This window comes from Pongo pygmaeus, chromosome 14 (genome assembly GCF_028885625.2).
Source record: "Pongo pygmaeus isolate AG05252 chromosome 14, NHGRI_mPonPyg2-v2.0_pri, whole genome shotgun sequence".
Taxonomy (NCBI): Eukaryota; Metazoa; Chordata; class Mammalia; order Primates; family Hominidae; genus Pongo; species Pongo pygmaeus.
The window spans coordinates 64,709,996-64,728,347 of NC_072387.2; positions in this window are offsets into that span (position 1 = coordinate 64,709,996).

Below are 18,352 nucleotides of genomic sequence, written 5' to 3' on the forward strand. Positions count from 1 at the left end.
TCTTCTACAAAAGTGTGTTAGAAAGTTTGTGTTAACTCAGAAATGCCAAAATGATATTTAAAGGGAGAGAAATATTAGAAGTAGAGTATATTTAATCTGAGGCCCCCGAAAACAACTAGGCTGGGATTATTAATTTGGTCATCATTAGAATGTGGTCTAATTTAAAGAAAATATATCAACAAGCTGTCCTGATCAAATTTCCTTTCTGCAAAGATCACCTTAGTAGCAACATAGAGACTAAGTTGAAAGAGACATAGAAAGACAAATTAAATATTTACTGTATTCATGAAAAATAAAAGTGATTATTTCAATGAAAATTGTTTAACATTAGCTACATTAGGAAGAGATTTAGGAAGCAAAACAATGGAACTGTTGAGGGATGTTGGTAGTAAGGAAAAGAGGCTACATGAAGATTGCTCCATGATTTGCACTTAAGTGTGAATTAGCAGATACGTTATTATGATTTCTACATGTTTCTTATAGATTCAAAATATATTCAATTTTTTTATCCAACTGCATCTGATTGAAATATCAGATATTGCAAACCAACCTGTATTCATTTTAACAAAGCAGCTCTAGTTATTCAGTGGAAACCTGGAGGTATTTTCTCCTTTTTTCTCTTTCAAATATGCTTTTTATAGTGATTTCAGGAACAATAGGTTCATGTGTAGAGGAGGCCAGTGTGGTTAGCATATTAGGTCACTTATTCCTAAGAGAGAACATACTGTTGTATCTCTCAGTGAAATGGTCAAGTATATTCATGACAACAAGTGAGAATTCCCAGAAATACTAAATCTCATATCTTGAAGCATCAAAAAGTATAAGATGGATAGAACCAGTGGCCTGGTAACTCATAAATTTTATCCTGCTCAAACTGACTCATGTCAGTTTCCAGTCTTAGGAATTATTTTTGCTAAACTGGAATTGGGAAAAAAAAAAATTTTATGTATATTTGCTATATGTTAGATTCACACCTCAAAGACTGTCATCGGTTAAAAGATAAAATCTGGCTGGGATGGAAACCAACATTCAGAAAAGAAGCATTAAAAGAGAAAGAAGAGGGAGAATCTTGATGTCAATCCTGTGTGTGTATTGGGTTAAGCACACAACATTGGGGTAATCTATGGTAGTCTCTGACTGTGGGTTAGTGAATTCCCTTGTATGCACAAGCTGTTTTCACTTGGAATTTTAAGCTTAAAGTAAATGATCATGCAAATGCCATTTTGTACAAATGATTTGAAACTTTTAAAAGGGGGATCATTTACATGAAGTATATAGCATATTTCATTATGTACTAGACATCCTTTGAATTAGCTAGTTAATAAAATTGCAACCATAATTTTGGATTTTTTTTATAACGGTTATATTCTAGTCTATGCTTTCACATAATAAATAATATATTCCATGTATGAAATTAAAAATGTTCTGGTATTCTTAACTATATAAACAACTGTCAAATCAATATATGATAATATTTCAGATATTTAGAAATGCGCTAAAGCTCTTGTATGGTATCATTACCCTAGATTGCACTGCTCTCGTATGTCTGGTGTGTAGACTGTTAAGTGACACTTGACATGCCTGGTATTTATGTAGCTATAACTTGAAAATGTTGAAGATAATTATTAAAAAATTAGGATTTATAGCTACTCTATAGAACAAAGTGCTTGTTTATGTATTAATTTCTTATTATAATCCTAGAAGTAAAGAGGAGGCTTGTAGTGAACAGTAGGTTTAGAATTAAGCTATTGAGTCAATAGAAAACATTCAAAGTATTTCCTTTGTGTGATCTAAAAGAACTGTTCGAATTATAAAAATATAAAAAATATACGTATATAGGGTCTGGGTGTGGTGGCTCATGTCTGTAATCCCAGCACTTTGGGAGGTTGAGGTGGGAGGATCACTTGAGTCCAGGAGGTAGATCAATTGAGCTGAGATCACGTCACTGTACTCCAGTCTGGGAGACAGAGTGAGATCCTGTTTCAGAATAAATAAATAAATAAATAAATAAATAAATAAATAAATAGTGTTACGGGTGGGTCTTTGTTCTTAGAGCTCCCAAGATGGGGCAGGCTGCTCCCAAGATGGCAGCAAGCCTTTTGTTCTCTGACCTGACGTTCTTGGCCTCATGGATTTGAAGGAATGGAACCTTGGGCTATGCGGTGAGTGTTACAGCTCTATTAGAAGCCGTGGGTCACGGCAGAGAACCGTGGAACCCAGCAACTAGTGTTCAGCTCTATTAGAATAAATCTGAGCACTTAGCCACGCAGGAACAACGGCAAGCCTCCAGCTGGTTCGGGAGCGGCAATGGGCATCTTGCTGGATCAGAAACACAGAAGACACCCTGCCGCATCCGAAGCAGTGGAAGTCAACGGCGGGTCTGCAAAGGCAGCAAACAGCAATGGTGGACAGCAAGCCAAAGCTCAGCTCAAGCCATAACAAACATGGACCAGAAGAGTGTGCAGTTGCAAGATTTAATAGAGTGAAAACAGAGCTCCCATACAATGGGAAGGGACCCAAAGGGGTTTGCCACTCCCTGCTCGAATGCCTGGGTTTCTATCCCGATCATTGCCCCTCCCCCTGTGCTCTCAGTGATATATGGTTTGCCTATTTCTTTACCTCCTGGTTTTAGCCTAATTTGTAATTTAGTGAGCCCTCTTCACTACCTGATTGGTAGGGTGTGAGCTGAGTTACAAGCCCCCTGTTTAAAGGTGGGTGTGGTCACCTTCCCCAGCTAGGCTTAGGAATTCTTAGTCGGCCTAGGAAATCCAGCTACTCCTGTCTCTCAACAGGACATGATCACTCCATCACAATGTTGATGTCAGTCTAAACATAATTCTTATTTGAGTAAAGCATAAACTTTGGCTGTATCAAAACAACTGATTGAGAATCAAAGAAAGCCTGTAATATTAAATTATATTTTTCCATTTTAGAGATTATATTTTCAGAATGATTATTTAATCCCCAAAAGTTTGATTTTTTTGACTATCAATATCAATGGTATTCTTTTAGTGTAATTTCTACTACCCTTATAGAATGAACATAATTAAACAGACACAGAGAGAGAGAGAGAGAGAGAGACAGAGAAAGAAAGGAGAGAAGGAAAGGAAGGAAGGAGGGAAACAAGGAAGGAAGGAAGGAAGAAAGAAAGAAAGAAGGAAAGAAAGAAAGAAAGAAAAAAGAAAGAAAGAAAGAAAGAAAGAAAGAAAAGACAGAAAGAAAGAGAAAGAAAGAAAAAGAGAGAAAGACAAAGAAAACAGAATTGAGCATTAACTGAACAACAGTTTTGTGAGACTGTTTTGAATATTTTTTAAAAACATTTTACACTATCATGTTTATATATATAAAAGAAAATAATTGTTTTAAAATTATGAGGTACAAAAATACTACTCAGTTTAATTTGTCTTTTAGAAATATTAAACATTACTTATTTTAACCCTCCTCAAATAAGATTACTATTCAAGAAGAGTAAAAGATTACTTGAATTTCTGAAGAAATCCAGGGTCAAGCCTTGTGACTTTGTATTTACAGCACTTGGCCATAATTAAATCTCCATCATGTTTAGTGAGATCCTTAACAGAGTATCCTATCTTTTTGAGATAACATTGCAATTACTATATCATTCAATTTAAAATTACTAGATATGCTCTTACCATTTGGCAGGTGTTTTAAATGTTGTTACCATACTTGTAGAAATGACATAGGCTGGAACAAACATCCTAATTTCTTATATGACAGTTTTGCAAGTTGGTTGCCAGTGAACAGAACCAGACTGGCACTTCACTAAGTAAACTATTCGGCATTTAGTATTTTAAAAAAGAAACTTAATTAACACACATAAAAATATGCTATTTCATATAAAAGCATGCTTTTTTGTTTCTTTCCAAAATTCAGAATACTTGGCAAAAATAGGCTCACAATCTCAGTGAGTAAGAATCCATTTGAGGAGAGTAGCAGTTGTCCATTTAGCTAAAGCACCACAACCTACTATTTTTATTTTCTATATCTTTTGCTAATTTGTATCAAAAATTACCCCTTTAACACTTTGACTATGTGATTTCCATTCTATAATAAGTTTTAAAATTCATGATAAATTGTTTCTTAGACAAAATAATACAAATAAAATATATTATGAATATCATAACAGACTAGCTCTTTAAACTGCAAAAATAGACTCAACACCTAATTGTTACAAAGCCACATCTACTATAAGCCCTAAATAAAAACATAAATTTGGAACACAAAATTAATTTTTAAAAAATTGACAGGTAACATTGCATGTTTTTATCATGCACAACATGATGTTTTAAAGTACATATACATTGTAGAATGATTAAATTTAGCTAATTACAAACACATCACCTCACATAGCACAAAATATTTTGATGGGGAACAGCTTATCACAAAATAAGCAATGTTCATAAACTTAAATGACTGAAAGTGAAAAATTAAGTCACTGATTTCTATATTTGTGAACAGAAAGAATTGTAGTTTTTCTTTCTAGCATAGAATATTATATCATGCATATGAAATATTGGTCCCTAGATATGAAATACTACTCTCAAAATTGAACTCAAACAATACTTGAATTACAATCAGTGTATTTGTACTCTGTAATGGAGTACCACTATGTTTTGTACAAATTTTATTTATCATCTTAGAGTTTTATTTGATCAACTACAAGAAAGAGTATATAATCCTAATTTTAAGTGCCATTATGCAAATTAGATAAATTGATTTTGAAAGGCCTTTATGAATGGTATAATGTGTGGAATATAATGGCTTTTTCCACTACCTTCTATTTTTACTGAACTCCAAGCTCTTGTTGGGATTATGAGACGCAAACATTGAACAACACAAAAAAGAAACTGAAAACTCTGGTCAATTATTAATATAGATATTGTACCAAAACATCACAAGTTTATTTTTGACATTAAAAAAATTTTAGATCATACTAGTAAGAAAAAAATCTCAAGATATAAAATCTATATCAACATTTTGTTTTATTTTCAATTGATCAGTTTTTCCTGAGTATTCTGTTAGTAATCCAATGTTTTCAATATTTATTAAATTTTAAAATAATTCTACATGGTTATGTAGATTTCTACAAATCTTAAATGTCAAAGCACAGACCGTGGGCAAAAAAAGTATTATTTTATAATAAGATAAAATAGTAAAATTAATATCAAACAATTATTGTGTAGGCAAATCTCTAATAGGATACATATATAACAGAATATTGTAAAGCCACTGAAAGAGAATTACAATTTTTAAAATAATATTAGAACCTTCTTATGATATATTAACACAATTTTATCACTAGAAATATACCATTTTGAAGTTGATTCAACAAACATTTGCTGATAATTTATCATGTGCCGAAACTATTCTAAGTGTTAGAGATATAGCAATAAACAAAATTGATAAAAACCTTTGTTTTAATAGAACATGTTTTCTTAACAAGCAAAAACATACAGTATAAAAATTAAGGAAATTATGTAGCATTTTTGGAGAAAGAACGATGAATTAATATTTTAAAAGGGTAGTCAAGGAAGCCTTCAATAAGAAGATAACATTGAGTAAAGGCATGAGAGAGATGAGATGCAAGTCATAAATCTATTCAAAGGAATCTGGTTTAGTAAGAGCCATTTTATCATGTTCCATATACAAAAAGGAAACTGCTGCTCTTAAAGGCATTGAGTGGGAAGAAGTGAGATCCAGACTGAAGTGAGCTTAAGGAATAAATAAGATAAATTAGAGACAGAGAAAGCAATGACCTTTTGGAAGAGTTTTGACATAAACAGCAAAGAGATTTTAAGATAATTTGTGAGGCCACAAAAAGGTTTTTATTTTCTTTAATGGGAGAAAAATGCAAAAGTTAGAGAAAAAAAAAGAAAGGTAAAAAGGAAAATTGCTTGAATAATGTGTTTGAGTAGATAACAAAAATGATATCTAGTTTAGAAATGAAAAAAGGTGAACTTACATAGAACGATGGCTAACTTGCAACTGGAAGACCTTGGGAGTGGTGGCCTTACTCTTTGACCTAATCTATTAATTGGACAACAAGGCAAAAATACATAAAAACAGAAAATTGGCTTTTATCCTGTCTACCATCAGATATGGTCTTCAACCTTCCACTAATTAGCTCCACATTTATTGATAAAATCCACTATCCGTAATTCAGGAATTAATATAAGCTACCTTGCATATCTTAAAATTGATCACATACATTCCTTGATCAGATGAACAAAGCCTGAAAATAGTGGCTTATTAATGAGGTATACGTGCTATAACTTTTCTGGCAAAATGTAGACATTTAAATTTAAAGATTTACAATAATAAGATTGATAAAATAAATTTATTGAATACAAACTTTATCCCACCTCTTCCTAACTACATCTCTTACGAGAGAGAAAAACCATTCACTGAGGAGTTGAAATATACATGAAGATAGAAAACTGACTCTTAACCTGTCTACCTCTAGATATGGCCTTCAACCTTCCACTAATTAGCTCCATATTTGTTAATAAAATCCTCGACCTTGACTCAGGTATTAAAATAATGTCGGCTACCTTACAGCTCCACATACCAATGGCCATAAAGATAATAAATAATAAATGAAGGACATAAAGGGAAACTATCTCAGTGGGCATAACTTTGGGAAATACTTCTGGGTGCCATTTTTGTGAATGGCTTTATTCACATAGTGGTATGAATCTTTACTAATTCATAAATGATGATAAATGGGTTTTCTAGACAGACAAAATTGAGGTGACAAGGAGGTCTGAGAAACAGATACATTGAGGGATTGAGGAAATTTAGTGGTTCTCATTCTTAAGTTCATCAATTGACAATTCCTTATTTCACATTGCTGTGTTCCATTTTGTCTCTTGGAACCTGACATTAACCTTTGCTCTTTAGGACCTGTTTCAGTTAAACGTATCCTCTCTTTTATCATTTTCCCACTTTCAAACTTATGTCATAGTCCTAGTTTCGAGCATAGTTTACAATGTGGCTTCGAGAAATAAGAATCTCTGTCAAGATGCTAATAGGATCTCTGCCTATCATAGCATGCTTCAAGTTGATGGTTAAATTCCCTGAGTGACCTCTAATCTTATTATTACAAAGATTTTCAGTGCAACAAGCTCACATCACAATTTTTATCATTATTATTGTACCTTTACCAAATAAGTGTCATACCCAGTACGTACCTGACTACTTCACCTTCCAACTAACTGTACCTCAAATCAATTTACCACTGATTAAAACTTCCATAATTATAATGCTACTGCATACAAGAGATTATCCCCAACACCTACCAACAAATACATACAGTACTTTTATAAGTAATACTGCTGCTGTTGCCTTCAGAATAATGAGAAATCCAAATCCTCATTTAATTCTGTGTGTTGCTTTCTTAAGTTAATCCTGGTTCCAGCAATTTTTTCTTCAGAAATCCTACAACATGTAAAAACATGAAATATTTTCTCTAAAGTTCCACATATGGGAATAGGTTCCTGTTATATTTGGGGGTAAATAAATATAAACAGATCTAGCATACAATTTTGTAATTTCACACATATATAATATTGTAGATTGTGTTCCATTTTGTTATATAAATAGGCATAGAGAAAGAAACATTCCAATATACATCAAAATGTTGGATGTTTGTCTTTTCTCCCTTTTCTTTTCTATATAAACTAGAGTTTTTCCTCCTGAGTTTTGTTTGCTTGCTTGCTTTTACTTTATGTCAGTAAAATAAATGTAAATATCAGGGAAAAAAGCCAAAATCATTTGGGAAAAAATATTATCCATTTAATTTTTTCCTAAAATAACAAATGTGGAAGCAGAAAAAAGTTACCCACATTTTCTTGACATCAAAAGAGTAATCCTGAATCCCTTTATTCATCAGCACTTTTTATTTGTCATACAAATAACCTTTTGTTTTAGAGTTTACTAATAAATATGAATTGGAGTTAAAGCCTGTGCAACTCTAATAGTCATCCAGGAAACATTTCCTTGCTAAGATAATTTTATTTACTCAGATACTTTCTGTTGAGTAGCAATTAAAATTCTTTATGATAAAACTGAAGACAAATTTCCTTAAATAATAGGACTAAACAATAAGCAGAAAAGCAGGAACCTTGTTAAATTTACATTTGTACTACGTCTTATAAAAATGTATTCCCTATTTTGAGATTAAAAATGAGTTATTTCAATGATATTATACAAAAGTTTTTCTAGATATTAAAATTCTAAAAATGTAATGGTATCTCTAATGCATTGTAGCCATGAATCTTCAATAATTACATATAAAACTTCATTTAATCTTCTGTTTGTAAGACATTTGCATGTTTCCATATTTCTTTATTTACAAAAATGCCATTACATTTTGTTCTGACATCTGTCTTTCTCCATTTTCAGACAAAATTTAATTAATAAAATCACTGACTTTAGCTAAATATTTGTCTTAAATTTGTGATAGACATTGTTTTATATAAAATGGTGTCATTCTAAAGTAATGACTGCATATCTTGTTGTCAAATATTTTATTTATTCAGCTCCTCTGTACAAAACAAAGTTAACTGAGTATTTCTGTAAAGTATCAGGCAAACAAAGGGATAGAGAAAAACTAAGAGTGGTACAAGAACTTGACTCCGTTTGAGACTTACTGCTACTACCTTAATAGTCATTAAATTTGAGAGTTTTTCCCTACTCTGTAATACAAGTATATTGACTTCAGTAATCTTCAATGTCATTATAAACTCCATCGTTCTAATAATGAATTTATGAAAAATTTCTTATATAGTTGAGGATAAAGTAGAAATTGATGAATAATTTAAAATAGCACAGATAATACCCAGAAAATATTTCCTGGGGACTTAATACGTAGATTAATTAGAAGAGACTAATTATGCTTGTATTAAATTATTTTTAATCTTAAATACATTAATTGTTTAGAAATTAAGCCATAAAACTTATATGATTATAAATATGTTTGAAAAATTCTAGCTCTACAAAAAGTTATTTAAAAAGGCATAGCATTTTTGTATTATTGCATAAATAAAATAGATGACTATTTATCAAAAGTCATGCCAACCCAGCTTTGAATTTTCTTATAATGATTGTGTCATTTTGTGTCAGTATAGTCAGTCACACTCTATTTCATTTATACAAGCAAAAGTTATATGAATCTTGCTGTCATCTAGTTATTCAAACCTATTGGAAGGAAAGATGGTTAAAGGAACAGAAAAAACAAGGTCCGTGAAGGAGTAAATTATATGCATTGAGCAGAGAAACTGGTTGAATTCACCATGAGTATTCCAAACATATTATGATTTTTCATGGCATCACAAAGAAAATCATATCCTTATATCATTAATAGGGCAAAATGAATGATAGTTAGGAAGTTTACCCCATGTGTTCTAAAAACTCTACATGTTTTCTGAGCATGCCGAAAAGGAGCAAGAAGTACTGATGGTGATAATGATGATAAAGAAGAATGCAAAGGCACTACAGAGTTTATTCATTTTCATTTATCCTTGTATATTAATGACAGATTTTAATATTTTTAATCAGTTGAATTTCCTTAATAATGGCAATAATAAGAGTAATCTGATAACAGAGAAAAAACAAGGGCTTAATCAAAAAGTTAATAAACATTACATCTAAGGCAATCTTATATCAACAACCTCTTATTTTATCTGAAAAAAGAGCTAATTTTTATGAGAGCTAAATGATGATGATATTTTTTTCTACTGAATGATTAAAAGTATAAAACAAAACTGTCAGAAAAAATACCCTCCTTTATTTCATTGGTTAATTTATGCTTGGTTAAATGATTAAATATGAAAAAGTCAATTTTGTTAACAATGGTAATGAACTTTTGAACTGTATCTTGAAAACTATAGTATCTTGAAGAAAAACATATTATTATTGATGCTCTGTTTTTCAAGGCTTCTAACATAAAAGCAAAACATTGCTAATCTCAAGAAGGTAATTAAATCAATTTTTGATTATGTTCTTTTAAAAAGAATTTCAGTAATAAAATGTCTATTGAAAACCGAATGATTTTATTTAAATCTAACATAAAGAAGGATAAACCGGAATGTTTAATTTTTTTAAAGATGAAAACAACACACAAAACATTGTCTGACTGTTATATCTCTAAGACATGAATAAGAGACTATATCTTTTCAAACAGATTTAAACTTGCCTACCCCTTACTCTGAAAGGGCAGGTGAGCTGCTGGAATAATAGACCCGGCTGCTTACTCATTCTTATTCCCAGATTATTGGTAGAAGTACATATAAACTTTCAGAGAAAATTAAAACATTAATGTGAAATATTTGGCTGTACACATAGTCCAGATTGACAAAATATTTCAGGAAAATCTGCACCATGAAATAGATGTACCAAACCCAACTAAAGAAAGAACTATCACTCTAGGAAGCAACAACAGTAAAAACAACTGTGAACACCTTTTAAAAATATACAGAGAGCTTTCATTTTGCACCGCTTTGGTACTGTGAGTGTCAGCAAAGCTGGGATGTGGGGGGAGCTGTCTTTAATTAATGAGATGCTGCTTCATCTTCCTGATTTCTTGCCTGCTTCTCGGTACTTATTTTCTGGCGTACACTGCTGTCAAGACTTTTTCCAACATTCTTATCCTGATTTGAACACTTTTCAAAAGACAGCTCTTAAACACTGAAATAAATCTACATTCTATCACTCCATACAAGGTATTCTGTAGGCAAATTTTCTCTGGATACATCGAGTTCATCCTGGTCACATTTCTTTTTATTTTATTTTTGTTTACTCTCTTTTGATATTTGCTAAAATATAAAATTCCTTTAAGATGCAGATTAATTTCAAATTCTGTCTTTCATGAAATCTCATCTGCTTTTTTAATGGCCCATTTTGCCAAACTGCTATTTTATCTGTTTTTAGATGTAAAATATATCTGGTAGATGGATTTTACAAAATGTACAAAGTGTCTTCTTACCAGTATTAAAAGTCACAGTCAGTAAAAGCAGAAGCCACATTTTTATCTACACATATATGTGTGTGTATATTATTATGTGTATATATGTATATATGTATACACACGTGTGTAGCTATACATGTAACATATAATGCTCTCACTGACTCTAAACTTTAAATTTCTAAACACTAAGGGGAAACTCACTAGCAGAGCACAATAAACCCTGAGGAAATTGAAATGTAGCAACAACAAAAAAAATGATGGGAGGATTCATTACTCTGTAATAGATATCTGAGGCAATTGCTATTGAAACTTTCAAGCAGCAGCTGGGTGCTCACATCTGGAATGCCTATGCTTTGGGAGGCTGAGGCAGGAGAATCACCGGAGGCCAGAGATTCTACACCAGCCTGGGCAACATAGCAAGACCCCATCTTTATAAAAACTTAAAAATTAGCCAGACATGGTGGTGCACCCCTATTGTCCTAGCTACCTGGGAGGCTGAGGTGGGGGGATTGCTTGAACTTAGGATTTTGAGGGTGCAGTGAGCTATGATTGTTCCATTGTACTCTAGCCTGAATGACGGAGTGAGACCCTGTCCCAAAAAAGAAAAAAAAAAGGAAAGAAAAAAAATTTCAAGCAATTTCAGCCTTATTTTCAGATAATTTTTACATGGCTAGGTATTTTATATTTTTCTAATCATTTCGCTTCAAAGCTATTGTATTTTACACTGATAAAAATTCCCTTCTATTGCTGTTACCAGAACAACACATGATATTGCAGAAATAAAAAGCAATGTTAACAAAAGTAATGTTAATGAAATGGCAAATGATTTAACAAAAATTAGAAATGGCAAAGATCTTTTTTATATGCATTTGAATTAATATTAGGGCAAAAGTAAAATTTCTTTTTATTTAAAGGCATTGCAATTTTCTAAAAATTATATTGAAAAAGCATTGAAATATCTCTCTTGTCTTTTGTATAATTGATGTTTATTTTGAAAGATTGGTTTAGCTTTATTTGAGAGTTAGTTTATCTATAACCTATATCATCTTGACAATACGATGTGCTCTTCAGAGGTTTTTATATGTGGTTCCTTACTAAAAGAAACATTTAATAGTTTCCATTAAACTTTCACATTTTAAAATTTATTGTAAACATATTTTAAAAGAATGTAAAATAATGAACCCAGAAACAAATATATTTGAATCATCATATGAAATCTTCAAATTGTTTAATGTTATACACCATACAATTTCTACAAAGGACACCAAAGTCGTGGCCAAGAATAAATAAATCTGACTAACTACTAATTATTTTTAAATTCTGTCTAATAACAGTTTACTCAGTTGTTTTAAGTTGCATTCTATTTGTACTAAGTATAGAACCAGTGACAAGTAGCAAACTCCTAATTTAGGAGAGTAACTATAAAATGGAATAATAATGTATAGAATATTTAATATGCACACTATCTGAGTTGACAGAGTGATATACAGTTAAGTTTGTATTTGTTTTCCTTTAGAATTTTTTTAAAGAATCGTTTTTTTTCTCTCAAGACTCTTCCCTTTACCAACAAACATAGTTTTCAAAAATACGAATATAGCTATTAAATCTATTATAATTTCAAGAAATCTATACTCAATCTTATTCTCAGACTTCCAAAAGTAAAACTGAGAGAGCATCTGCTACACTAATAAATTTACTGGTCTCTAAACAAACTATTACACATTTTTTTGAGAAAATAGTGGCCATTGTATTCGAAGAACAGTATGTAGAGATGTGAATTATTGTTGTTATTATTTACCACCAGAAATTCATTCAAACTAATTAGCCATTATAACACTTCTCTTTGGATGAAGAAATAAGTAGAACTATTCTGCAGACCTCTGAATACTGTGGAGAAGAACAGGCCATTTACAATTCCAAGATTTTTGTACTTTCGCACTAAACACAATAATGTCATCTTTTATCATTTATGCACCTTTTCTACACCATGTATTGTCATATTGACATTTAAAAGGAATTTGAACAAGATTTGTCTCATGAAAAACTTAAAAATATTATTTACTTAAGGCTCTCTTCTCTGCAATGTTTTAGTTACTTAAAAACAAACAAACAAACAAACAAAAAACTCTACTTAAAATCCTAACGGTCCATAAACCTGGATTTGAGTTGATTTGACTATTCTGTAAATGTGCTGTCTCATGTAGGCTTATTTAAAAATAAGATAGATTCTGTGTTATCAATAATAATGACAGCATTTTTCCTGTATTGTACCAGGGGATCTTAAACTTGGTTTTAATTTTTTCATAAATGACCAATATAGCACTGACTGTGAATGAAGCAAATAAAATAACAGAGAAAGTATACCTGTGCTTTTCTCTTTTTTCAACAAATAATTAACGATTCCTGCAGACATATTGCACTGGCCAATGCATACATGGAAAGATAGAAACTGCTTATTATATCACCAGCTATAAATAAGAAACCCATTCTCCATTTACCAAGATACTAACTCAGAGAGTGGGGGAAAATATATTGTTTTTTAATCAATATTCTCGGGCAAGGATGGAAAAGGAACCTAATCAAGGCTCACTCTTGAAATATGTAATCAGAAATAAACTTTTAGTAAAGATACGACTGCATCTTATTTGAGGCTTAACGTCAAAATATAAAACCCACATAGTCAATCACTCTTTAAACACAGAAGTATTATTCAACAGATGAAATAAAGCATCTGGAATCTGTAAGTTAATTACTAAATATTACCACTTCCTATTAACATTTCTGCTTTCAATAACTAGTCTGCTGAATAGATTGAACTATACAGGGCACAATCAGAAAACAGCTTCACACTTTCCCAATTGGTCTCTTCTTGGCTCTGGGGCATCTTCCTGCCCAGCCCCAGTGGGACTGCTTTCTGGAAAAAGGGGCCAGTCCCTCTTGCAGATCATTCCCATTGCTTTCTTTAAAGGATTTTCCTAACAGCGTCCTCTGGCTTAAATAAAGAGGAAACACATTGTCCCTAGCAGGGAGCTCTCTTTTTCTACAAGTTTCCAATAAAAAAAAAAAAAGTTTCCTCCTTCTAAATGAACCACTTGCTTCCCCTTATATGTGGAGACGGGACAAGAGAAGAGGCCACAAGGTGCATGGGTGAAAGTTCAGTTAGGCTGTCTCTGAGCAAATCCTTCAGAGATGGAGATAGGTGCAGCCCCCCTCCTTTTTTTTTGAAAATGTTGACATGTGGTACTCATATTTTCATTCTTGGAGCCTTTTTCAGACCTCTGAAGAAGAGAGGAAAATTGCATTTACCATTTTGTTACATTATATTTCAGGGTGGATCAAAAGCTTAGATCTAGGGAGAAAATAGAGGATAGTGGAGGGAAAACATTTGGCATTCTCGAAGAATCAGGGTGTGTTGTACCTTTCGATAACCAAAGTATTACTATCAACTTATTCCAGTTCCAAATATTGCTGTTTTAAATCACCATTTTTTTCTTCAATTAGGTAGAAAATAGTTTTTACACTGAGAAATGACGCACTTTAAAAATTATAACCTTAACTTGATTTTACCCTAATGCCTTACTATATATTCTTATATATAGCACAAGCTAACTGCACCTAAAATATAGGAACAGTAATATCTAAACTGTTACATGACAAATCAATTTCATTTGTTTACCTAGGTTCCTGTTTGAGAATAATCAATTTATTTTTGCAGAACTGTTGAGGAAGACCAGGCATACTTATATAAAATAGAAAGATTCTTCATTTGGGAGAAAATATGTTTTATCTTTTACTTCTTCAATAAACAAAATTTGTAAAAGCTCAGATATTAAATTACTATCTCTTTCATAAAAAGACAGAAATTAAAATGATTTGGTGCTAATTTAAGAAGTTTTAACAACTACATTGAACATTTTATCATTAGCAACATTATGTACATAACACACTGCTAGACACTATAAATATTCTAAATAATTGGGGCATAGTCCTTGATTTCCCAAAATTTGTATTTTGGTTGAGGGGGTGTATTAGTCAGGGTTCTCTAGAGGGACAGAACTAATGGAATATATATATATATATAGAGAGAGAGAGAGAGAGAGAGAGAGCATATATACATGTATGCTCTATATATAGAGCATATATACATGCATGCTCTATATATAGAGCATATATACATGCATGCTGTATATATAGCATATATACATGCATGCTGTATATATAGCATATATACATGCATGCTATATAGCATATATACATGTATGCTATATAGCATATACACATGTATGCTATATATATAGCATATACACATGTATGCTATATATATAGCATATACACATGTATGCTATATATATAGCATATACACATGTATGCTATATATAGATAGCATATACACATGTATGCTATATATAGATAGCATATACACATGTATGCTATATATAGATAGCATATACACATGTATGCTATATATAGATAGCATATACACATGTATGCTATATAGATAGCATATACACATGTATGCTATATATTAGCACATATACATGTATGCTATATATATAGCACATACACATGTATGCTATATATATAGCACATACACATGTATGCTATATATATCGCATATACACATGTATGCTATATATATCGCATATACACATGTATGCTATATATCGCATATACACATGTATGCTATATATATCGCATATATACATGTATGCTATATATATATAGCATATATACATGTATGCTGTATATATAGTGTGTATTTTATATATACATATAGCATGTATTATATATATATGTATATACACACATATATATATAAAGGGGAGTTTATTAAGTATTAACTCACAGGGTCACAAGATTCCACAATAGGCCGTGAACTTGAAGTCTGATGTTCGAGGACAGCAAGCATCCGGCATGGGGGAAAGCTGTAGGCTGGGAGGCTAGGCCAGTCTCTCTTTTCACATTTTTCTGCCTGCTTATGTTCTGGCTGTGCCGGCAGCTGATTAGATTGTGCCTATGCAGATTAAGGGTGGGTCTGCCTGTCTCAGCCCACTGATTCAAATGTTAATCTCTTTTGGCAACACTCTCACAGACACACCCAGCATCAACATTTTGTATCCTTCAATCCAATCAAGTTGACACCAAGTATTAACCATCACAGGGGGTAAGACAAGAAAACAGTAATTATAATATTAAAAATAAGGTAAGTATCAAGTGATGGTACTTGATGGTATCAAGACTGACATTTGACTTGCAATTTCAGATGATTAAGATTCACAGGAAAGACATATAAGGTATTAGAATTTAAGCTGAGTCAGATGAAGGTAGAATCTAAAAGAAGCCTGGAATTTTTTAAATGTAAGAATGTGCAGAGGCGGGAAACTGTAAGGGATGCTCTAGCACAAAATACTGCCATCGTGCACAAAATTAATAGATGACTTGTAAACCAATAAGCATAGTGATGTTCCAATGACATTTTGTTTATAGACCCTGAAATTTTACATTTATATAATTTTCACATTTACCATATTTTATGCCTTTTTTGGTATTTTTTTCAACCATATGAAAGCAAAAATCACCCTTAGTTCATTGACCATACAAAAATAGGGAGCAGTAGTTTGTTCATGGTTGTACTTTACATGCTCTGTTTCAAGAAGTGGAGTAAATCAGTAAAACCAGCGATGCAATTCTCTAGCAAATTTACAGAAATTTTAACAATTGAAAAAATAAAATGCATGTATTATATTTCTATAGCAGTATAATAATTTTCCAGAGAATTAGTGGCTTAAAACCATATCCTTGTATTATTTCACAAGGAATAAGTTTGTAAGAAGTTCGGCACAGTTCAGTGGGATAATTTATTCACTATCTCTTAAGACCAAAATCAAGCTTTTGGCTTCATAAGCTCTTATGTTGATACTCTGGGTTAGAATCCACTTCCTGGTTTACTCAGGTTGTGAGAATCCATTTCCTTACTGATGCAGGAGTGAGTTCCCCAATTTCGTGCTCACTGTCAGCCAGGAGCTGCTCTTTGTGACCACCTGCATCTCTTCTTATGTGGCCATCTTGAAAGCAGCAGAGCTGTGTGAAGGCCTTCTCATGCTTTGAATCTCTCTGCCTTCTTCTGCCTTCCTTATTTCACCAGCTATAAAAAGTTTTCTGCTTCATAGGATTTATGTGACTAGATTATACCCACCAAGATGATCTCTCTATTTTAAGGTCAACTGTAGTGTTTAACATAACAACCATGAAAGTTATATGTCATCATATTGACAGGTTTTCAGGGTCTGAGCATAGAATTCAGGAGCAGGTGAATTTTAAAATGTTGCCTCCCACAGCACATATTTGAGAGACATAAATAAAGGGAATATAAAGTAGGCAGACACATTGACAGGAAGGATTAACACATGGAAGAAAACTGAAGTGCACCATTAACACAATGGATGTTACACATTTTTGTCAGTTGTCTAATGTCAAAAGAAGAAATAAAAATATGAGCAGGTGAAAAGTTCTTCATGTCTACAAATTAACATAAATTTATGGTTCTTTTTATTAGGGCTATTGATTAAATCACCCTAAAACTTATAGGTGTAAAAACAATCAATTGTTATGCTCATGGATTCTTTGGGTCTGGAGTTCTGACAGGCTGCTCTGGGGATAGATTGTCTCTGAGCTATGATATCTGAGGCCTCAGCTGCAAGATTTGAAGATTAGGGTTTGGAATTATTTGAAGATTTGTTTACCCATGTGTTTAATGTTTGATGCTGGCTGTCAGCTGGGACTCTTGGCTGGCGACCTATATGCAGTCTCTCCATTTGGCCTGAGCTTCCTTACAACATGGTAGCTGTGTTTCAAAAGTAAGCATGGCAAGAGGGAGATAACTACATAAAATCCACATTGCCTTTTATAACCTAGCCTTGGAAGTCACACTGTGTCGCTTCCCCTGAACGGAAAATGAATTGTCTCTCTCAGGCAAGAGAAGAGCAATTATATTCACCACTTGAAAACTGGGGGGCAAAGTCTGGAAGAGCACAAGGGACCAGAAATATTGCAGTGGGCACTTTGGAAAATAAAATCTGCTACATTTATTGTTTGGGAAGCAGCAGTATTTTATATCACACTAGTATGATTTGAAAAATGATAAAACTAAGAAGAACAAATATTACTATAAAATAGCAATGTTTATAACAAAAGTGAATGATTAATATATTAAAAGTTTTTTAAAATGTGTGTGAACACTAGAGCATTGGGTACAGCCGTAAAGATTACAGTTAAGGGAAAATTTGAAAAGAGATTCTGCCATTAAAATAAATGCCTATAATAACAGATTTGTTTATATGGTAATGCTTTTAATGTTGGTCATGG